Consider the following 24,703-nt stretch of genomic DNA (forward strand, 5'->3'; position numbering starts at 1 on the left):
CTACACCTACAGTTCAAACTGGGATCCGAACCACTATGTGCCTCCGCTGGGTATCGAACCTGCGACCCCTTGATTAGAAGGAGACTACGTTACCACTACGCCATCAGGGAGGCTAGCCACGCAAGAAGTAGTCACATGAGTTAATATCGGGCCTCTGTGGGGGTCACATTGCTCTGCCTGGAAAATGTTGTGGAAAACTATTGGACATGACACAAAGTCCAAAACAACATTCGCTGTATGACGCAAGCCCTATCTTGCATAAACTATTGGGTCTCTATCACACTTAGTTTCCGTGAAAAACACCATTACTTTTACCTTCTGCCTCTGTGTCGATCGTGTCTGCCCTGTTGCACAAACTATAGCAGAGGGCAGGGTGGGGTGTCTATCCATCATATGGTTACGGGCTGTCATCTGTTCAAACTGTGTTGTATGAAAATTTAGTATGAAAAGTATATGCCATTTTCAATGAATGACATTTCGTGCCCCACCTTGTAGGTGGATGCTTCTGGGGGGAAACAATTAAGTATAACAAAAACAGAGTAGCCAACTTACAATGCAGATTTTTGGAAAATTGCTTCTAGTGTTGACCCTATGGACATTGGATGCACCGAATTTGCAGGGAAGCACAACAGAAGACCACTGAGTACATGTCAAACCATTTCCTCTCGTAGTATGTATACCTGTGCACAAGCGAAGAAAGTGCTGTCTGCAACCTGTGAATAATAAAACATAGTATTTTTTAAAATGTAATCATAGAAAAAATAGTCATCTAAGAAAATTGTGCACCAAAATGAGCATCTAGCATTGTTGCTGGTAATAGACAAAACCAAAGAATAGGTCTGGAAATAGATTACATTTTTGATTTCTTGCTTAGTTCAGCTTTATAAACATTTCGTGACTGCATAAGAGTCCACTGTTTGTCAACTGTTCCCAGCACTTGCTCATAGATATATTTGAATAGGGGAAATGGGTGTAAAATAAAATATGCACTGTATATACAACAAATGTAGTTTGATATACTTTTTCTGTTAAAACATAGGAAAACAATTATTTTTGAAATATGCCTTTTCAATAAAAGCATGCATTTGTATACAGGTTGCTCGGAAATTCCCCTTACAAACTCCTAGGGCTAGTTCTGGGGACTGAGTCGACAATATTTGAAATAGGAACCCATGTCCGGAAACGTACCGTTTCTGTGCTACGACCATGACAATGTGTCGGATGTGCCTGTGTTGGTATGCAAACGGGTAGGCAGTACATGACGTCAGAAGATCACCTGATGGCACGTGACGTCTACCCTGTCACAGTATCCTGTCTGGAGCCCCATTCACGTGCCTGTGCGTCTCCGATGAACATGGTTGAGTACAAGTTTCCAGAATATACGGACATGATCCTTGTGTATGGCGCAGTGGAAGGGAATGGAAGACCAGCTCGTCGGCTGTATCAAGAGCGTTATCCACAACATGTGACTCCATCGCATACTCTTTTTGCCAGCATTTCGCAACGGCTCTGAGAACGAGGTACATTCACCGCCAACAGGAAGGACTGGTGCTCGAAAGAGATGCCGCACGCTCGAATTGGAAGAGGCTGTACTGGACCAAGTTGAAGAGGACCCACCAACAAGTACGCGAACAATTGCACGTGCAATGGGTGTTTCTCGCAGCATCGTGTGGGAGGTCCTGCATGAGCAATGACTACATCCTTACCACCACCAAAGGGTACAGGCATTGAGACCAGCAGATTTTATACCACGTGTTAACTTCTGCACCGCTGCATCGACGAGCCCCAGTTTCCACGTCGAGTTCTGTTCACAGATTATGTCAATTCACTATGGAGTGTGTTCTCAATTCTCGAAACAGCCATGTCAGGGCAGACGAAAACCCTCATGCAACGCATGTCTGGGGATTCCAGCAGAGATTTGCTATCAATGTGTGGGAAGGTATTCTGGATGGTCATGTGATCGGGCCGTACCTTCTTCCAGCCAGGCTAACGGGTGCTGCATACTTGATCTTTCTACAGGAAGTATTGACCCTGTTCTTGGATGCTGTGTCATTGAACGTCCGTTATGAACTGTGGTTTCAGCACGATGGCACATCACCTCACTTTACACGTGATGTTCGGAGACATCTTAACCGAAGATTCGGACAAAGATGGATAGGCTGAGGTGGTCCAACCGTGTGGCCCCCACGATCGCCGGATTTAAGGCCATAGGACTATTTCTTGTGGAGTCGTATGATGTACGAGACCCCTGTAGAGACAGAGGAAGAACTGCTGGCACGAGTTATGGTCGCTGCACAAGAGATTGACGGGACACCAGGTGTGATGGAGCGAGTGTACCGGAACATGATTCGTCGGTACAATGTGTGCAACGACGTTGGTGGTCGTCACATCGAGCCACTGTTGTAGTTGAGCAGTGCCGTATGCAACACATCCAGTGCAGAAGACAAACAAATTGTTGCGTTCCACTGTCGACACAAGTGTTATTGTGATCAATGAATAGTACGTTTCTTTTTAGTTTCCTTGGCATTGTTACCAAATAAATTTGTTTGTATTATGTACTGAGTCACACGTCATTCAATTCTGTACCTTACGTGAAACCTCATTTGACATAGTTGTAATAAATGATTACACTTTAGGTCATCAGGTGATCTTCTGCCCGACCCTGTGGCCGAGTGGTTAGCACATCGCGCTGCGATGCCAAGGGGCTTGGTTGTTTGTGAATGTCCATTCATCAATTTCATCATTTCATCACTCATCCCCATCTTCGCAAATTAGCCAAGAGGCACAAAACGCGAAGTAAAATAAACTAAATCAAATCAAATCAAAAAATCAGGTGATCTTCTGATGTCATGTACTGCCTATCCGGTTGCATACCAACACAGGCACATCCGATACATTGTCATGGTTGTAGTACGGAAACTGTACGTTTCCGGACATGGGTTCCTATTCCAAATATTGTCTATTCATTCCCCTCTACTAGCCCTAGGAGTTTGTAAAGGGAATTACCGAGCACCCTGTATAAACCTTCAGTCTAGAGATACTCTTATGTGTTAGATGTTCTAAAATAAATACTCTTTGCACACATATATTGGAGATCATAGTGATAAAAGTAAATTTTTATTAAGTCTCCCATCTTCAGGATATTATAAAAATTAGAACTTCCATGCAAAAATGTTGAAAAAAGTAACTCATTAGTCATTACCATTTACTTGAAGAAAGTAATAGATTTTGTTTTAAGTCCACTTTATGCTCACGAAGACTGACTGAGACTGACTACAATTGAAAGTGGGATCTGACTGCTGTTACTTGCAACTCGGAAGTGACCTGTTATTTCCAAAGATTGGTATGACATACAAATATATACATAGGTTATTTGTTAATAATTATTGTGTGCGAGAGTGAGGTACCTGGCAGGAAAGTAAGTTGTCTGTAAACCTCCAAAGAAATGAGGTCCAAGAATAAGATCCATCTAAACCTCACATGTGGGTTTGAATGAAAATGAGAAGAATCTATTTTACCATTAAGAATCTTGGAGAAGTTAATTGAATCTTTTGCCTCCTTTCGTCAAGTGATGAAAGACTAGATTTCCCATATTGTGTTACTAGGTATGAGCTTCGGATGCATACCATCAAGTAGATATGCAAAATTTATTTTTGTGGTTTATATTTTCAATCTCTTCGATACTGACATTTCTCACTTTCTACAAGACAGAGCCAAGAGCCATAGAAGAATTGGATATAGAATCCTGTTAAATTGTTGCATCTCATGCTGTTAAGTGGGAACAACTGTCAGAAACTGTTGAACAAATCGAAGAAAAACATGCCGTACACCTGTGTGTCAAATATGGTCTAAGGATCGTAAATATAATGGCAACTTTCTTCGGGCTCAAATGTTGCGTCTATCGGAAACAAAAGTCGTGTGTGAAGGGCATTTTTCTGATCACTAATGAAATAATCTCTTTTGGAGCACTTAAACACAGCTGTTAAAATACATGAAAGATTCTTTATTATTGCTATCCCCTTCCCCGGTCATCACATTGTCCAACATTCTTGAAAGAGCCCTCCAACTGTTGAGGAAAGAAGGGACACACCCCAACTTTTATCTAAATTTGCTGTCTTCAATTCATAAGATGCTTTCTGCTGATCTGAGGACTTGCTTAGAGATGTTGCTAGCGCTGAATGGTTATTTCATGATGAGGTTGGGGCTCTTGTGTAACAGGTTAGTTTTAACAACAACCTCACATAGCAACATAATTCAGCTTTCAGTTCAGTCTACAGATAAATTTTTAAATTACTTCTTTGCCTATACAACAACATGGTCTCATAGCAAGTACGCAAACCAAAAATATGTTATATTGCACAAGTATGTTGATTCCAGTAACATGTTAAATGAATGCTTGAAGCTGAAATTGCTAGCTGGGAAGATGTATTGCATAATTCTTCCTAGCTGGTAGGATCCCCCCCCTCCATTTTGAGCACTGCACTAAAATGCATAAACTGATAATGATTCACTCGTATGCATTTCTGTCATATTTTGATGTACTGAAAGTGTATACGTATTTACCAGTTGCTGATCTGTATGATGTACCAAAATACATCAATTGAGAAGATCATACACGATCATTTCTAAGAAAACAAAATTATACACTTCACTGTGTCAATTGGTGCACTAATAGTGCATTAGCCTTCATTTGATGTATTTTGAGTTCTGTGTGTTTGTATCTTTACTACTCACTTTTTGCTTTTGGACTCAACCCATATGGCAACTGAAGCGAGGTCCTCTTTGGCAGAAGCAGTGAACATGCTATCTTGGGCTAATGCATGTGGGCGTCAATTCTTGCTAAGGTTCCTGAAAAAGAGGAACAAAGTTGTAATGCCTGAAATATCAAAGGGGTAATTACCTGACAAGACAGTAATTGTGTTGCCAAGGATAATCTTGAATAACTATATCTTGTTGTAAGGGTGTAAGCAGGAAAGGGTGGTTTCAAAGCAAGTGGCAGTTTGGTCTAGTGGTTAAGGTGGCTGGTCCACAAGCATAAGGTCGATGGATGGAATCCTCCCATCGGCGAGAACTTTTCAGAGATGTGATTTTTAATGAAATAACAAAGTGGCACCATCACTAGCAAATGCCTGAACTAACATCATTTTTTTAAAAAAAAATACCCCTGTTACCTTGCTCGGGTGTTGTTCCCAATTCCCAAAGTCCCACACTCTTCCCTTCAGTGATCCTTGTCTTTGATTAGGTGATCAGAGATGTGTGTGTGAAGGTTGTGGACTTCTGCCAGCCCTGAGCCTGCCCCGTACGGCGGTATGGGCTCCGTAGAGCTGGAGATGGGGCTTGCATCGCCCACTGAGAGTGGAGAGGTTGAGAGGAAGTGAGGACTTAGGCAAAGTGGATGGTAGAGAAGAACAGAGGAAATTCAAAACCAACGTTCACCTCAAGGATTCGAACCTGGGACCTCTGAAATTGGAAGCAACACCCTTACTGATTGAACTAACAACGGCATTCACTCTATGTTCTTTGGAACTTATATTTCAATCAAGTTTGATCTTTTTGTTGCCTGAAAAAAGATCCAACTTTCTCGGAGGAGATTTGAATTCATGTCCTTTTGGATTCCAATCAGCGCTCTTACCAAGGGAGCTACGGAGGAACACGAACAACCTTTGATTGAAATTTGTATTTCTAGAACGTTTAACTTTAATGTTGCCTGAAAAAAGATGCAACTTTCTCTGAGGAGATTTGAACTCCTGTCCTTACAGATTCCAACCGAATAACAGCGTCATTGCATGCAATTGGTTGGAGGAGTATTTTACTCAGCAGCAGATTGGTCTGCTCAATCACTACATCTTACCATTCATTACTTTTCCGATGTAAAGTGTTTTCAGAGATAGTTAATTATAATTACAATTTTTCAAATGTTTATTCTTAGGTCGCTATTGAAAAAAAAAAACCTCTTCCCCCAAAAAGAAAATCTGTATTTATGCTTTACCTGGCTCCCCCACCCCCAACAATATCAGAAAAAATGGACACCCAGAAAACTAACACATTAAAATCGGGCTTGTTAGCTTCATGGCGCTAAAATCGAATATATTAAAATCACGCTTTTAAGATGGATATATCCAATCTTTCTCCAAGGGAGGTAAATATCGAGCGGCTAGGGACAGCATTAGCATCTTGGGAAATACATGCTAACACCAAACCTGGCCTGCCTAACTTATCCACGTATGCATATAATAGCTTAATAAACAAATTATGGTAAATATTCTGCAGTTCAGCCATTTCCCAATGATGGCGCTACAATCTAATATGGCAGAACTGTTACCCCCCCCCCCCTTGGGAAAACATTGGATAAATCTATCTATCAAGCGTGATTTTCATACATTCTCAAATAGCGCCATCATCTGAAAATGCCTGAATTAGATTATTTACCTCTTGGGGAAAGATTGGATCATATATCAATCTTAAAAGTGTGATTTTATTATGATTGTAGCACCATCATCGGGAAATGGCTGTACTGCAGATTATTTACCTCCCTTGTGGAAAGATTGGATATCTCAATCTTAAAAGCGTGATTTTAATATATTCGATTACAGCGCAGTCATCGGGAAATGGCTGAACTGCAGATTATCTCCCTTCGAGAAATGGATATCTCCATCTTAAAAAAAGTGATTTTAATGTATTCGATTGTAGCGCCATCATCGGAAAATAGCTGAACTGTTTTCTAGAGGGAAGATGTAGTTCAGACATTTCCCGATGTTGGCGCTACAATCGAGTAAATCTTAAGAGCGTGATTTTAATAGAGAGATGCAATCTCTCCCCAAGGGAGGTAAATAATCTGTAGTTCATCCATTTCCCGATGATGGCGCTTCAATCGAATATTTTAAAATCACGCTTTTAAGATATAGGTATCCAATCTTTCCCCAAGCGAGAAAATGATCTGTAGGTCAGCTATTTCCCGATGATGGTGCTACGATCGACTGTATTAAAATCACGCTTTTAAGATGGAGATATCCAATATTTTCCAAAGTAGCATATGCAGGATTTTATCAAGAGGGGCTTATTTCTAAAACTTTCTCCAAATTCACACTACCATTGTTTTATTATGCTTTAATTAAATAATACTCATAATTAATTAATAATAATTAGTTAATTAGCTGAATTACTACTAATAATACTACTAATACGGTGTAATACCACTACTACTATTAAATAGTAGAGATCTACGTAAATTTAGTATTTATGAAAGCAATAGATCGATTTTTATCAAATTCTGGGAGCATCTTTTTGTTTCTTTGTTACGAAATAATTGTCTGGTTAACGAGGTGAGACATTGTAAGTGTGAAGAAAATCCACAAAAAGAAGAAAATATATTAAAATAAATTGAAATAATCAAAGTATGGAACTCATCCAAGGAGCTGCGGTGGTCTGGTCGGTATAGGGTGTCCAGACACACACATTCAAAAAAGAGGACAGAGCATGACGAAAAAGGAGGATAAAGCCATAAAAAAAGAGGACACCGCAAAAATCACAACACATTTGCCATTATTCTTAATTAATCAATATAAAAAAAATCTTACCAACACTTTGCTCACAGATACTTTTCAGATGATCTCTTTCAATAACTTCCTCTTACCTTTAAGCAAAGAAAGCAATCTTCTAATATGCTACTCCCTCTGTCCCATAATTATAGTCCGGTATGCCAAAATGGTAACTTTTTATTTATGTTCTTTTGGATACTTGATCGGCCAATTTGTACTGATCCTTGAGTAATAACGTTGTATGACTCATTCCCGTGTTTCATTTTCTTCTTCTGTATACACAAGTGTGACAGTTTGAATATCGGACAAGTATTTTGTGACGACAAACAAAAGTGTACCGGACAATAATTATGGGACAGAGGGAGTATTTAACAAATGACAAGGAATATCTACAATTTGAAGCACATAATTTTACTCCTTTTCTAATTCTTGGATATTAGAATGAAATTCGCTTTAAATTATTTAAAAAAAAAACGAATTAAAATATTAGGCAGTTTAGATTGGGTAGAGAAATATGATTTTAATGCCACGAATATTTCTAGCATTATTTCAAGAGCAGGGAAAGGTGACAGCCACCTTATGCACTTTACCTCATATTCGTTTCTTCCATCTTTTAAAAGCTGGACATTTTCTTGCAAGATCATTGATGAATTTACACTTTCGCTTCGTTATTTCATGAAAGTAAATATCACTTAATAATCGAAATTCTCACTATGCGTATCTGTATCGCGTATGCATAACTCGAAAAGAAACTTGTCGACCTCCCAACGCCAGCGGTCCAGGATTCGAACCCGGCCTGGACATGATGTTCTTTGTGAGTGTCCCTTCATGAAAATCATCATATCATCGCTCATACACCTTCGCGATTAGCCAAAAGTGGCAGGAAAGCGATGTAAAGTAAAGCAAATAAATCAATCAATCAATCGAAAAGGAAGTGAACAGACCACATGCGTTCCAGCAGTCTCAGAGGGCGAAGCATCGAGTTAGAATAATACTAATGACTAGGGTGATAGGCGGAAATTTGCCTTTTCTATTTCTTTGTAGTAAAACATAGGCTTTAATGTTTATAGTTAGTTTCATGGTGTTTCTAGTCCAAAAACGCATTCTTGTAGTGCCTATATATGCCTATTTTGCTTAATTGTGCCAAAAAAATTGTTATTCTGCATTTTTTGCATACTTAAGGTTTCTTTACGTGCCTTTGCCTTTCCCTATATTAAAGGCCGTAATGCTTTGTTGATGTTGTACTGACTGAAATCTGGTATTCGCCAGATTTGAGAGTCTCAATTGGAACATTGGTATAAGTATGTTTGCGACAATAGTGCAAATTGTTTATTGATAATATGTGCAAATTCGCACAGTCGTTAGCACAAGCTCTTTTTGTGAGAACTACTTTGATGATTCCCCGCAAATGTGAATTTCGATCAAAAGAGTATTAATAGTTTGTTAATCGTTAGCGCACTTTTATGTAAGTGCTAATACAGTATAACTAAGAAAATTGAAATAAGTTCACATTCATTGCCTATTTTAATGTCTTCTTTTAATTTTAGGGTGCCTTTTAAGTGTCTATTTTTATGTCTCTTCTTAATGTATACAGCGCCTATTTTAATCATTTTGGTGCCTATTTCAGAGGTTTTTAGTGCCTATAAATCTGCACCCTACTAATGACTCAGTCGGGAAAGTGACCGTGTTCAGCTCCCAGAAGCTAGGTGAGCATTGCTCGAATACTTAACGCACCCCAAGTGATATGCTATAAATGATGATCGTTATGCGTTCAAGCATTCTCCACGCAACACATTTGCTATGGTCAATGCTATACTCTTTCCATAAGAGGAGGACATTTACCGATGTATAAGAAATCCGCCCGGACGCTGGACAGACACCTAAAAAGGAGGACATGTCCGGATAAAAGAGGATGTCTGGTCACCCTAGGTCGGTAGAGCGTCTGACAACCACGTGGAAGATCCGGGTTAGATTCCCGGAATTGGAATTTTTCCGGCTTCTTCCCCACATAAATGTTCCCGATAATTCACATCTGGATTGTCTCGCTGTTCTTACCAACAAAACATTTTCAAATAGTTAAGCTTATTGTTGTTTGAATAATTGTCTAGTCAACAAGGTGAGACATTTTAAAGAGACACATTCAAACGTGTTGCGGTAAACAATGGGAAGGTGGACTGGTGACTATTCTTATCCGCCTAGCCTTTGTCTATACATTACAACGAACCAAGAACTTTCTTTAGTTAATTCTCATTGTTCACACAAAAATTACCTGTTCATTGAACACTGGCGTGCGTAGAGGGGTGGCTGATGGGGTTACAGCCCCTACTGAAATTTTGAGAAAATCAAAATTTTCAAATAAAGATCCGTTAAGAACTTTAAAAAATCAAAATGTGTAAATGCAAAACCTCTTTTCAAGTGAGTCCCGATTACCATTTTTGTCTTTGAATACAATTTTTATAGACTGAAAAGCTCCAAAAATATGAAATATTTTATTATGCATCCTGCCCTCCAAAACGAAGCCATGTACTATCAACATTTACTATTCCAGCCCCTCCCGAAAAAAAATCCTGCGTACGCTAGTGTATTGAACATTGTCGCAACTGAGATACAAAACAACTTTCTCTTAAATCATAGTTGCTCTCATATTTTATTTTCAAGAATTTGTGTTTATTTTCAAGGCATTCACTCTGAAAGACGCGTGTGTTTGGAATGATGTGCATTTCTCCGGGCTGCATGGAAATAATAATTCAAATTATTATTATTAGTAGTAATAGTAATTGCATTGTCGCAGATCTTTGACTGTGATAAATTGGCCATTTTGAATTTTTCCACAGCATTTTTCATAATATTTTACAAGCTCAAGGGGGCACTGCATTTTTCTGTGGTTTAGTTAATTCCCGATGATTGTATTAGCAAAAATTCACGTTTTAAGTTTGATATTTCCCTTTTCTCCCAAAAGGAGGTAAATCTGTAGTTCAGTCATTTCCCGATGATGACGCTACACTCGAATATATTAAAATGACTGATTTAAGATGGAAATTTCTAATCGTTCCCCACCAAGGGAGGTAAATAATCTGTAGTTCAGCCATTTTCCGATGATTGCGCCACAATCGTATATATCAAAGTCTCGCTTTTACGAGGGTCACTATTTATATTTTGAGCCTTGGCAACACTGATTGAAGTTAGGCGCGATGTGACGTTTGCACGGAATCGTCTGGCATTATTGACCATAACGTACTTCAAATGTTTTGTCAATAGCTTCATTTGTGTTGTTTATGTTGCCTCGGAAATTACGCGACAACAATAAAATGGAATTAACTCGTGAACATTTTCGTGCGATGAGTTTTTACGATTTTAGACGTGGATTATCAAGACAAGAGTGCATCGATCAACTTACTTCCACATTTGGCGATGAAGCCCCATCCTTTGCCACTGTGAAACGCTGGTATAACGAATTTAATCGTGGCCGCCATTCGCTCACCGACGAGATTCGCGAAGGTCGTCCAAAATCAAGAAAACATTGATGCTGTGCAAAACCTAATACTGCAAGATCGTCATGTGACATACTGTGAGATTGAGGCAACCATAGGCATTAGTTCCACCAGCATATATAAAATATTACATGATCATTTAGCTGTGAGAAAGGTATGTTCTCGTTGGGTCCCACACAATTTGACAAAAACTCAAAAAGACGCTCGCGTCAATTGGTGCAAACAAATGCTCAATAAATACAATCGTGGTGCTTCAAAAGACGTATATAAGATTGTAACAGGTGACGAATCATGGATATATGCATATGAGCCGGAACGTAAACAGCAGTCGACTGTATGGGTGTTTCAAGATGAACCCAATCCAACAAAAGTTGTTCGCGCTCGAAGCACATCGAAACAAATGGTCGCCTGTTTTTTCGGGAAAACTGGTCATGTGGCAACTGTGCCTTTAGAGGAACGTAGAACGGTCAACTCTGAATGGTACACAACAATTTGTTTGCCAGAGGTCTTCGGTCAAATATGGAAAACAAACAAACGCCGTCGGATCATTCTTCATCAAGACAATGCCAGCTGTCACACATCTCGTCTAACAACCGACTTTATGAACAGTCAAAAAATCGAATTGATGGGTCATCCGCCGTACAGTCCTGATTTGGCACCCAATGACTACTTCTTGTTCCCGAATGTCAAGAATAAATTTCGTGGACAACGATTTTCGTCGGCGGAAGACGCCGTTGATGCGTTCAAAAACCATATTATGGAGGTGTCTCAAGAAGATTGGAAAAACTGCTTTGACAAATGGTTCGAACGAATTCAAAAGTGTATTGACCATAAAGGAGAATACTTCGAAAAACAATAAAGCAGTTTTCAATGCCAAATTCCTGTTTTTTCATTGTTAGGCTCAAAATATAAATAGTGACCCTCGTAAGCTTGAGATATCCAATCTTTCCTTAAGGGAGGTAAATCTGTAGTTCACCCATTTCCCGATGATGGCGCTAAAATCGTATATATTAAACTCACGCTTTTCAGCTTGAGATCCAATCTTTCCCCAAGGGAAGTAAATAATCTGTAGTTCACCCATTTCCCGATGATGGTGCTGCAATCGGATCTATTAAAGTCGCGCTTTTAAGATGGAAATATCTAATATTTTTCAAAGGGGGATACACACTCTGTACTTCAGTTAATTCCTGATGATGGCACTAAGCAAAAATTCAAGTTTTAATTTGGATATTTCCTTTGTTTCCCAAAAGGAGTTAATAATCTGTACTTTTCAATTGTCATTTCCCGATGATGGCACTACAATTAAATCCATTTATATAACGCTTTTAAGATTGGGAATATACCATCTTTCCCCAAAGGAGGCAGATAATCTGTAGTTCAGAAATTTTCCGATGTTGGCGCTGCAATCGAATTTATTAAATCACGTTTTTAAGCTTGAGATATCCAATCAGTACTCTGCATGTCAGCTGTTTCGTAGTAATAGCAATAGAATATAATGACGGAGGGGGGTCCGAGGTCCTCAGTTTTCGTTTTGGCCCCTCCGTATGGCTTTGAACATAATTACATATTGAAAAAAATATCTGATGAAAATTTTATAAATTAATTGATAATTCTATGTGAGAACATTGTAGGTTTTTTTCTGAAATTTCTAACATTAATTGTTTATTTTTATTTAAGATTACAAAACTACTGCACACAGCTTTCCATACAAAGAGGCGGAAAATTACACACCCTAATCAAGAAATTAACAATGTGGAGTCTTATCGCCAGTTTATTTGCCTGTGCTTTTACTATATTTCATTATTTCTCCTTTCGAGCGTACATTAAGAAAAACAAATAGTTTCTTATGATTTTAAAATACAACATAGCATAGCCTTCTTGTGGTGACCCTACATCCAATATTAAATACATGTATATATTGACCAAAAAAAGATTGCTAGTCTCGCCTATTTTAAGGAAAATACAGCAATATGGATTTGTTCTATCTGCTCTTGAATTTATGACGAAATAGTCCAGAAGCAGCTCTGTTGCCCTGCGGGAATGTTTCATAGACATTGGCTTGAGAATGCTATGGATGTTTTCAGTTCTTTGTAAAATCTTAACCGGAGTGTGCAAGGTAAGCAGAAAAACACTTCAGGTACACTTTCAGGTACTGAAGCTGTACATTTATTGTTTCAAGGAGTAAGAAAAGATGATTATTTCGAACACAGCTTCCCTTCACGCAGCTTTCCATGATCTTGGCTCGATGTAGTCTCCCACAAAAAAAACAACCACCGAAGTGATAGTAATGCCGAGTGTTTCTTTCAGGTTGACCAGAAATACTATTTTAGAATTCAGTGTGTATAGAAAATCATACGTGGAAAAGTTATTTACTTTTATTCTCATTTTACGTCGCTTTTCTAGCTCTTTTGATTAATCACGACGATGAAGATGAACGATGATGAAATAAAATTGATGAAAGGAAAACATGTCCAGGGTGGGACTGGAATCCAGAGCATTCAGAGGGGAGAACGCGAGTAGTTTGCTCAATGCATGTCAAAGTAGTCTTACGTATACCAGGGTGGTATTTGTAGGGAGATGAGTAGGGTTTCCCCCCTCTGGGTACTTCTGTCCCCCTCTGCTTGATAAATTTTATCCATGGGGGGAAATGTTACATGGCATAAAATCATTATCTCATGCTGTCCTTAGACAATCATTAGAATTTACCCCTCACTGGAAACTTCTTAAACACCACATCAAAGTTTGGTATTTGTACAAACTTTATTAACATTATAGCTTTAAAATTATAATTCTTAAACTTTGAGCCAAGAATATACAAGCATTAACATGTCACTACCTCTTGAAAGAAAAATTACGTTTCGGATGAAAGGTAGTAGTAAGGTGAAGTATTTTGTCCACTATTTCATTTGTAAAGTCTAATAACACTGTTCTACAAATTTTCACTTTTTTTTCTGTTACAGAAAGGAAAGTAGCTGTTTCTTACTGAAATTGACCTCCTGAACACGAGTATGCACTTAGTTTTCTAAGATTGGCTCTTAATTTGAAGTTACGGCATAATTAATTTTAAAAATAAGCAATACATGGGCTCTTATTTTCAAGATAAGCATAATTCATGTTACATAACAATTAATCATAAGCAATGTAGGCATAACTTGATAAAATATACTAAGATCGCCTGCAAAATGAGGTCAAGGGTGCACTTGTTCCCACTCCCAAGAGATATCTGGGAAGAATTAATACAAATTAAATTTTGAAATTATGGCGTGAAAACATAGATGAGAGGTGGCGTGAAAGACAGATTAAGCGTCTATGCAAATTAACTTAGTGCTGGTGATGCTTTATGATAATTGTCTTAACTGGCAGAAAGAATAAAGCTTGTCGCGCACTGAGACTGAAAAAATCCGGCAACAGAACCTCTGTTGTCTGCTTCTATTGAAATCAAGTGGTGTAATGCCCACTACAGCGAAAAGCGCGGACCCGAAGTCGCAATTTCCTGACGGAAGTACCCCAGGCCCCTGATTCCAAGGGACCCCCACAGCTCTCAACGTTTTCTTAGTTTCCACAAAAGTTGCTTATGTAAGAAAGTAGAAAACATTTCTAAAAAGAGAAATTCTGTAGTCATAAGAGCTAAGGGGTCTCCCAGTTTTGTATTTTATCTTATGTTCTACAGTTCTGACATTCTGAACACATCACTTCCACTGTGAGCGACATCGATAATGTGTGGAGCCCTACCCCCAACACCCCCTGTATGCCTGCAAAGCATGGTGAAATGCACAGACGATAACTTATTTTTACCCTTGTTACCTTTAGTCGTGAGTGAGAAGGTTGTTTTGTAATAATAATGTACATCTGTTTAATGAAAGTTAGTTGCTTTCCTTGTTTTGTTTTTGTTGTTTAGAAGAAAAATAATTAAGTTCCATGAAGTTTAAAGAAAAATTGTTTTAAAAAAATAAAGAACGTTTGCATGGCACAAACATCTATATATTTTTTAATTGTCTGAACTCATAAGACCGATTCCAACACTTCCCAGTTTATAGTATATCTATATATATATATATATATATATATATATATATATATATATATATATAAAAAGAGAAATAACTTAACTGAGACATACAGCAAATCTTTCTTCTCTAGGTTCACAAGTTCGTACAATTTTTATTGGGACATTCGAAAGTAGTAAAAAAATCTCGTACGATCTTGGAATAGATCAGGAACAAAATTATGGAACTCTCCGTAAATTTCTCTTTTTTCATTTATTTTATGAACCCAAACTTGTCTTTTGCACTTTTCTTCTTCACTAGCAAGGATTGCAGCAGCAAACAACAAGTCTTCGTCTGACTTCGTTCTCATCCTGGTTCGGCGCGGTACATGTGCGGAGTTCCCTCTGAAAGGAAAAACTTAAGTTTCCACTCGTAGTAGGTTTCGGGTAGCGCGGTTCCGGCGTCTCAGTGCGCGACAAGCTTTACTCTGTTTCCTCCACTTTAAACACTGCCGCCCTCCACAAAATATCCTGCGGGCGGCCTCTAAATAAATTGTTACTGAATCCTCGACAAGATTGTTTTTCTGTTGTGTAGGAGAAAGTACCCTTTCTTTACTGAAATAGCTCCCTTGAACAGTAAAAACTACTAACAGAAAAGCACTAATAAAGAGAAGTAATTAAGCGATACTATGAATGTTGAATTCCCACCCAGTCTTCTCGTAAGACGTCAGAAGATTCTCCACGAGTTGCTCATAGCTCTTTGCTCTCCTGTTCCGCAGAAAACTATGACACTTGTCGAAATGCATTCCATACAGTTCTCACAATCACCGAATAATTTATTTCATGTTTTCATAAGTTCCTTTAATGTCAACTACATGGACAACAGGAATTGAAGTTAGAACATAACGGTTGTGCAGCAAAACTGCTTTAAGAGAGAACTTGGAGGAATCAATCTAGTTGGCTGCACTTTTTGACTGACTCTTTGCACAGAGGCGTCTAGTTGGTTACACGGTGCAACACCGAGTCGTCTAGTTCGTTGATTTGGAGTCAAGTAGTATATTTGGTGTCTGCACAGTTTGCACTACCTTCCGGACCGGTGTTGTGTGGTGTATGGTCACGTGGTGAGTACTAACTAATCAAATGACCGTTTAAAGCAGCAGACAGGCATTTGTTGAATCTTCTGAACTTTAACATCGCTTTCCGTCTAGTTGGTTGAACGTCATTTCCTTGCACCACCCTGACACTGGATACACCTGTAATGCACCGAGTGTCAAAAAGTGCAGCGAACTAGACGGGGCTATAAAGTCTCCAGTATGTGATATATTAATCTATGCAAAGCAGCCTTTGTTATGGCATACAGTCAGGTCCCTTTTTGTTTAGAAAAACTGAAGAAATTCTTTGTCTGTAGGGAGTAGTAACTTCACATCATTCGCCAGGTGATTCCATTATTGCAGCCGTAAGGCCAACAATTCGGCTTTATTTTTGGGAAGTTTTAAGCCCCTGATTAGGTTATTTAATTCGGCCTGTGTTCTCATGGTTTACAGGATAATTGTTGGGAAACCCTATAGGCCTCTTGCCATCAGAAGGCCAAGGCAAAGATTGAGGGATAGCGTTGATATGGACCTAAAGGAAATCGGTAAAGAATGGAAAAGATTGGATTGATCTTGCCCAGGATAGGGACAGATGGAAGCTTGTGTTGCTGCAGCCATAAACCTTCGGTTTAAGAAGGCTAGAGAGTTAGTTAGTTATCTTGTGGGGTTCGCTAGCAGCCAAAGGTGGTGAAATACTTCCCTGAATACATAACATGTCGGAATGAAGTGCTGTTGTTGGGTGGGATGCTACGTTGCCAAACAGCCACCAGTGCTGCCACGTCGCTGTAGTATATACAGCATATACGAAATCTAACAATACTCTGGAAACTCTGCACAACTGAATACAAACTGGCCAATGTTGAGAGGGATCTGAAACAGCAAATGATATACTGGAATGCCACGTGCCATACCGTCAGCAGTGTTGCCATATATACTCTGTTACGCCAAAACGAAAGCCAATCGAACTTTTTTAATGTCATTTTCGTGTTCAGCATCCTCAAATTAGTAAAGAATTTGGTACTCTCATTTCTGTAACAAAATATGTGTAGGACAGTGTAATTAAAATATTTACAAGTAGCATAAGTTATCTCCATCCTAAATTAGTGATTTTAATGTATTTGATTCTAGCTCAATCGGGAAATTGCTGAACTACAGATTATTTACCTCCCTTGAGATATATTCATCTTAAAAACAGGATTTTAATGTATTTGATTCTAGCACCATCACCAGGAAACACATGAACTACAGATTATGTATGTCCCTTTGAAAAAGATTGCGTATCTCCATTCTAAAATCGTAAATATAATGTATTTTTTTTAAAGCCATCATCGGGAAATTGCTAAACTAGCGATTATATACCTCCCGTTGGGAAAGATTGGATATCGCCATCTTAAAACGTGAATTTAATGTATTTGCTTCTAGTGCCATCATCGGGAAACAGCTGAACTACAGATACCTCCTTTGTAGAAGGATTGCAGATCTCCATCTTAAAAGACTGATTTTAATTAGATTTATTAGATTCCGATATTTGCGGGACCTTAAAGTAAAGCATAAAATGTCATAAAAAGCTATTCTCAGCTTCACTTTCAAAAAGAATTGCAATATTAGAATTAGTCTTTCCCTTCTTGCTACAAAATTGAAAATAATATATATTATATATATAATATCGGTTATTTTAATATTCCTATGCATACTAACACATTTCTTGAGAATCTCATATTGAATTTCGAATACATTATTTCAAGGTTCAGTGTTGAAAACAATCTCTGGTGTTCTAGTTGAAACTGGCAGTTTAGCCAAGTCACCAACAATTTGTGCAAATTTGGGTAGAAGAGCTCGTCACAATTTTCTACTATCTATAATGCACACCCTGGATCTGACCTTTCAATTACTGTTTGCCACTTCTTTTGCCACATTTGTCATTCAGATTTAAAAATTTAAAAATTATCAACCAGGCCATCCAACATTTTGACACTGATCCAATGAATGAGGTATAGCCATTTCACATTTTTGGAAGAAGTTGTTGCAATTTTCCAATGTGTTGACTGTTCAGAGAAACGGGAGTTCATTTCTATTACAAATGGTCCAAAAATGAACGACAGAGGTTTAGCTTGTAATATTATTTTGTGCTCTCAGTTTGCGAATTGTTTCCTCAGATTTGACGTCTGCGTGTTCTAGGTCTCTACATTTCTTCATCATGGTTTCTAAGTAGTTTCTCTGTTTTGGAATAAATTTAATTAAAATTCTAGCGAACTTGTTTCACACAAGAGAGCGTATGCCGACTAAAGGACAAGCTTTTACAATCACATGCCAGTCCATCCTCTTGATTTAATCTTTTCTTTATCCTCCCCGATTATGAAATGAACATTATATGAAAGGAAATCAGTAAAAAGTTGGGAGTCTCCAACTTTTTCAAGCACACAATACTGAACCCCTCTTTCCCAACCAGACAAACAATCAGTAACACAATGACTTACAGATCAAGGTTGTCACACAAGTACAGTTTGGTGCTTCTTATTTACACTCAATTCTTGGAAGTATCCGAATAGTGCCGTATTCCGCAAATTACAAAGTTTTCAAATTTCCTATAATTTTCTTGACGGCCCCCGTGGCGGAGTGGTTAGCACATCGCGCTACGACGTTAGGGATCCCGGGTTCGAATCCCGGCCTGGGTGTGGATGTTTGCGAGTGTCCATTCATCAATTTCATCATGTCTTCACTCATCTCCATCTTCGCAAATTAGCCAAAAGTGGCACAAAAAGCGAAGTAGAATAAAGCAAATCAATATGAAAAAAATCAAAACCTTTCATTTATCATTGAGCAGCCATGAAAATTCGGGTATCGGGACGTCTGGTAGCCTTCCGTCAATGGTCATAAACAGCGGTGGCGATTGGGTCCCAAAACCGGGGAAGGACAAGGTGCCAAAACTGGGAGGGGCAGACATATTTTCTTTGGTAGATAAAGTTTAGCATAGTGCGGGGAGAAAAGTGACGAAAAGTGGGGGTAACTGCCCCCATCGCCCCCTCCTGTTCATAAAATTAAAACGACCAAAAACTGCAGACTGCAGACTTCTGGAGCTTACCTATCTCTACAAACAACCCATTCATTCACTAAAGAGAGAAATCTAAATTCTATCACAATCTGAAAAATTGTAAATTTTATTTTGGTATGTATTTTTAAGATCGAATATAAATATTTTTCATTGTAAGAGGGGCATGGCCCCCTTGAGTACAGGCTTGTAGCTAATATTCTAAATGCAATGGATAGTACAAGTGACCCGTGGGCCTGTTTAATTGAACGCACTTTCGAAGCCTTCCTCGGTCTGTTTACTATAACTTCCTACACCTAAAAAAAGACACCGAGTCGCCACTGCTTTTGAGGTGTACAACATAATCTTGTACTGCATGAAAACAATTTGGTTAGAACAAGTGAAGATGTTTCAAACTCCCCACAGGTTACACAGTGAAGAAACTGAAGAGCTTGCTGAAATATTTCTCTTCTGGGGCGGCGCCAGAAATTTTCGACCGGGTGGGCAGAAGCTGTATATTGATAGATATATAATATATATATATTGTAGCGTGACGTCGGGTAAGGTACGGGATCGAGTCACGCCGGGACGTAGCTCAGATAAATACAATAGGTCTTAAGTTTGACTTGGCTAACCACCTCTACCCTTAAGGAGGCTGATGAAGGATTGTTGGGAGCCTGTGTTGTTGAACGCTACTCACCCCTTGCTGTTGGTCTGGCCCTCGGCTTCTGGCGTCGGCGACGGTGACAGGTGTCCGCTGGAGAGATCGAAGATGACGATAAGAGACGGCAGGCAATTCGGCGACTTGTTTTATTCTTGCAGATTCTTCGGTTGGCTTAATCCGGACTGCTTATGGACTTCTCGCTTGTTGCCGCCTCGCAGTGTCGCGATCTCTCAGCAGGCCGTCGTCCTCTTCTCGTCGATCAGTTTGGTGGTGATATTGGAGCGAAGTGAGAGATCGATTTACTGTCTCCAGCGGTTTTATACATTGGATTTGAGTCATAGGTTGGAGGACTTTGCACCTCCACTGTGCACCTGGGGTATCCCTGGATGCAGATGGAAATTTACAGTGGAGGTGCACTCACCGCTGGCGAGGGCCGTTGCCTTGCTGACTGTGCAGAGCCGAGTGGAAAATTCTTGTTGCTCGGCTCTGCATCCGGTGGAATGTGGGGTGAATGAGCGTTCAACTTGCGAGCTTCTGAGCGATGTTTGAGGCAAATTAATGTTTCGACTTTTATGCTCCCAATTCCTTCATCAATATATAAGGCACATACATGCATATGTTTCCCCTTCTCTCTTATACTCACGATTTCCCTTCACTTCTTTTCCCTTTCCTTTTCATCTCTTCTATTTTACTCCCTAATGCCTTTTTATATCATCTTTCTTTCTCAGCTTGTTACCTCTTTCTACCTTTCACTTTCTCTCGTTCCATTCTTCAAATGTTTCTCTTAACTACCATGCACACACACATTACATGTATGTCTGTTTGGAGTCTTTCCTCTTCCTTTTCTAATCTATTCTAGCTTTTTTTTTCCACTTTTCTGTCACCGATGGACACAATTATTCCAAGGTAAGTGTTTGTGTGTGTGCAGCCATACATTCTAATCAGTAATCACATTCTTTCCTTCATGTCAATGTAGTAAAATAAATGTGAATTGGTTGCGTCACATTTTGTCCTTCAAGTGCAAAAATACAAGGCACGTACCCACTCCACTTTATACATATTAGGCGACAGTGATAGTGGTGAAGGATTAAATTACTTTTTCGTAATTTAAATGCATGTTCCTGATCATATTAATTTCATCATATCTGAATGTTTGCAGTAATGGCTATCGGGTACCAAAACTTGGGGACAGTTCACTTTCTTGGTAGAAAAGTCAAAGCATTAAGCCATAGTGCGGGTGAAACAGTGGCAAAATGTGGTGGGAGAGGGGGATCTACCCCTTTGCTCCTCCTAACCACCGCCACTGGATATTTGGATTAAAATTAATGTCTTATTGGGAATGCAAACACACACTCACGGAGAAACCAATTCTTTGTTCATTCTGCATAAAGTATCCCCAGCCTTATGAGAGGCTATTTTGACAAAATATCGCCCAAAAGTAATAATCAAGTAATATTGAAAAATCCGTTAGTTAAGTTGTTATTCGTTTTCTGAAGTAAGTCTTTGTTACTCATGCGGGAGAAGTAACGCACGTATGGTTAGATGAACACATGCACTGAGCATCGTCGCCTTGTAATCAAGGGATCCCTGGTTCGATGCCCGGTGGAGGCACATAGTGGTTCGGATCCCACTTTAAACTGTAGGTCCAGTTCCAATTAGCCTTACTGTGCATAAAGTGGACTTACACACCAAATCAATCAATCAATCAAAAACATGCACTGAGGTAACAAATAGTTTACATTTTGTAGAATGTGATTTTGGACACAAGGAATTCATAGAGACTGATCACCATACCCGATAATTTGTCTTTTTCACAGACGACTTGGCTTGATGATGATATGTGAACATTTCTAGTATAGATAATATTCATTAGTACATGTAATGAACACCAGAATACACTTATTTATTGGAACATTCACATATGTCTAAGTATATGTACTTAGTGAATTTGATTGGGTGGGCAATCGGGTGGGCACAGAAAATTTTGGGTGGGCGCTTGCCCACCCGTGCCCACCCCTGTCGCCGTCCCTGACTACTATTAAATTGTAATGTCTGTAAAGTTTCTACAATTAGTGAATACAATATCACACGTCACGCTACTTAGTATTGATACTTTTCTGTCCATCTTGTGTCAAACAACTTGAGAATGTTACGGCGTGGCGTTTCCCTGGTTTTCTTGCACTGCGTTTTTTAAAACCAAAGTCCCAATGCAGTTTCTTGTTGCAGAAATTTCAAACTATCAAGAAATTTCAGACATTTGCTCTGCAATCCAATCTTGTGTGTGGAATTGATTTCTTTCCCACCTGTATCCCGTTCTGGGCGCTTCTAATTTAGAACAAAATAAGTCCGAATAAGTTTTTACTAACAAGTCACTCCGTATTGCGGATAGAACAGGTAATCTAGTAATTTTACTAAGCCAAAGGTAGAGTTGGACCCGTTGAACCCCCTTTAAATATGCCCATGATTATAAGCATACCTAATATAAGTAATAAAGATAGTGCATGCCAGGTTTAAATTAATGGAAACCTGTGTTTTGGGGAACTATTGCTAAACCTCTAAGCTTATGGTGGTAATAAACCTACTAAGATCATTCCTTCCTTTCATAAAATTGTTTTAATGTCTATGTTCACTGCTCCATTTCAATTAGTAATGGTATCGAGATGAGACGAGTCGAGACTTGTCACAGCCTCGTATCGTCTTAGTAAACAATATAAACTATTTGTGTTGAGGTATTAGAAAATAGGGTAACTGTTCAGATTGTTTTCCTGGTACTAGTTTACTATCCTTCGGACACATTTATTTATTTTTACAGAAGAAACTACTTACCGTAATAAGTTCCTGTAGCATTGTCGAACATCGGGAAAGTGTTTTGTGTGATGTGGGAATGTTTCATAGCTGAAATTCATGTTGTTCGTTGAAAATTAATTCTCCGACGGAGAATAGCTAGCCCCACGAACCATTGGCGCGTGGATAGGTTAGTTCTGTTAGGTTAGGAAACATAGTTAAAATTTGGTGTCGTGTTAGTATCAGGATCTAGAAATTGGAAATAATTGCGAACCATTGGCGCTGGCCCCACGAACCATTGGCGCGTGGTTAGGTTAGTTCTGTTAGGTTAGGAAACATAGTTCAAATTTCATCAAAACAACGTTGATACACCTTCAGGAATGTTCCGCGAAGCAGATACGTAAGTACGAATGTCAAAAATTGACGAAACGAAAAAATTAGAGGTGTCCGAAGGATAGTAAATTTTTACCGTTACCCCACTGTGAATACTAAATAAAAACACTCGGTGTTAACTATGCCGAAGGTAACCGTAGGCATAGGAGGAAAGTTTGCCCTCACAGTCAGTCATTACACAATTACAGCAATACCTATGTGTATCTACACTACTTACCGCCTCGTTTGACGCCCTTAGAACTCAGCAGCAGAAACCACAGACACCTGCTTCCTCAGCCTGTTCTGTTTCAGTTGCGTTTTCTCCGTGCAATTACGCCACACCCCCCTCCTACCTGAATAACTATATTCCTTGAACTGAAACGACAAGCGAGAGCCGAGCCTGGCCGAGCGCTGTACATACCAGCAACTGACGTTATTGCAGAGGAAAGCAGACGAATGCTAACATTTCGATGAAAATTACAGCGAGGAAAAATATTACTTTGATGAGTTATACGTATATGGTTGTACTCCGGGATGGTATTGAGACTTTCTTTTAATGAAAAGTAACATAGAAAGCGCGTTAATTTTAAGAGTACAATACACACTTGTAATAATAATAATAAAAAAAGACGTGAAAATCCATGTTTCTGAAGCTTTCTTAGCGATGTGCTCCTTAGAAAGTTAACCATATTTTAATTTGGCATCAGATCATTTGGTAACTCTTACCATCACTTTCAGCAAAAATGGTCACATCCCAAACAAACATTACACAAATGAAACGTTTGATAAGAGTACAAGCAACAAATTCCAATCATGTGACAACCGATCCTTTTGAGCGCAGGAAACCTTACGAGAAAATTATCGGAGTAAAATGAACATTCAATGTCAGCTTTTACTATGTAATAGAAATCTTTCCCAGAAAGGAGTAAATGATCTCTAGTTCAGGTGATGGCCTAAAATATGAAAATTAACAACATTGCATTTAGTCTATTAACAAATTCAACTTCCCAAACTTTCCCCGAAGGGACTAAATGACGAGCAGTTAGCGACAGCCTTAGCAACTTGGGAGATGTACGCTAATAGCACCAAACCTAGCCTCCTGTCCTAACCTATCCATGCAGGCATATAATAGAAGAAATATGCATGTAAATAGGAGTCAGGTTAAGTTATGTTTGTTTAAGCTATTATATGCATACGTGCATTGGTTAGGCAGGTTACCAAGTTGCTAATGATGTCGTTAGCCGTTCGTAGTATCGTAGTAAATTATCATAGTTCAGCTTGTCCCTTGGCGTAAAATATTCAAAATATCGACATTGAATTCAGTCTTTAAACATATATCTTCCAAACTTTCCCCGAATGAAGTAAATAGTTCAACTGGTCCCCGATGATAGCGTAAAAAATTAAAATGATCGACATTGAATTTAGACCATTAACATAATCTTCCCAAAGTTTCCCCGAAGGGAGTAGGCTAAATGGTTCCCGATGATGACATAAAATCCATCAAAACCATGCGATTCCATCTTTTAGCACATGCACAGCACAGCAGTACCTTTACCTTAGAAAGGAGTAAATTATCTGTAGTTAACTAGTCCCCGATGATGGCGTGAAACCAGAAACATTCAATTCCATCGTTTAACATGCACATTAGAACGCTTTCCTCGAAGGGAGTAAATGACGAGGGACTAGCGAGAGCTTTAACAAGTTTGGAAATGATTAAATTTTTGTTATTTAGCGTTTATTTTCTGCCACT

The 24,703-nt window shown here is 38.9% G+C and overlaps 1 long non-coding RNA gene across 1 annotated transcript; it reads right to left on the reverse strand.

Moving 5' to 3' along the window:
- Window positions 1–561: 561 nt before the first annotated feature.
- On the reverse strand, window positions 562–23,256 carry LOC145986157 (uncharacterized). Its single transcript, XR_014441586.1, has 3 exons — window positions 23,192–23,256; window positions 4,735–4,848; window positions 562–713 (listed from the first exon to the last, which is right to left on the reverse strand). It is a non-coding gene; the product is annotated as an uncharacterized LOC145986157 (long non-coding RNA).
- Between the last annotated feature and the right edge of the window lie 1,447 nt (window positions 23,257–24,703).

Source organism: Lepisma saccharinum, chromosome 1 (assembly GCF_977018435.1).
Source record: "Lepisma saccharinum chromosome 1, izLepSacc3.1, whole genome shotgun sequence".
In the NCBI taxonomy this organism is placed as follows: Eukaryota; Metazoa; Arthropoda; class Insecta; order Zygentoma; family Lepismatidae; genus Lepisma; species Lepisma saccharinum.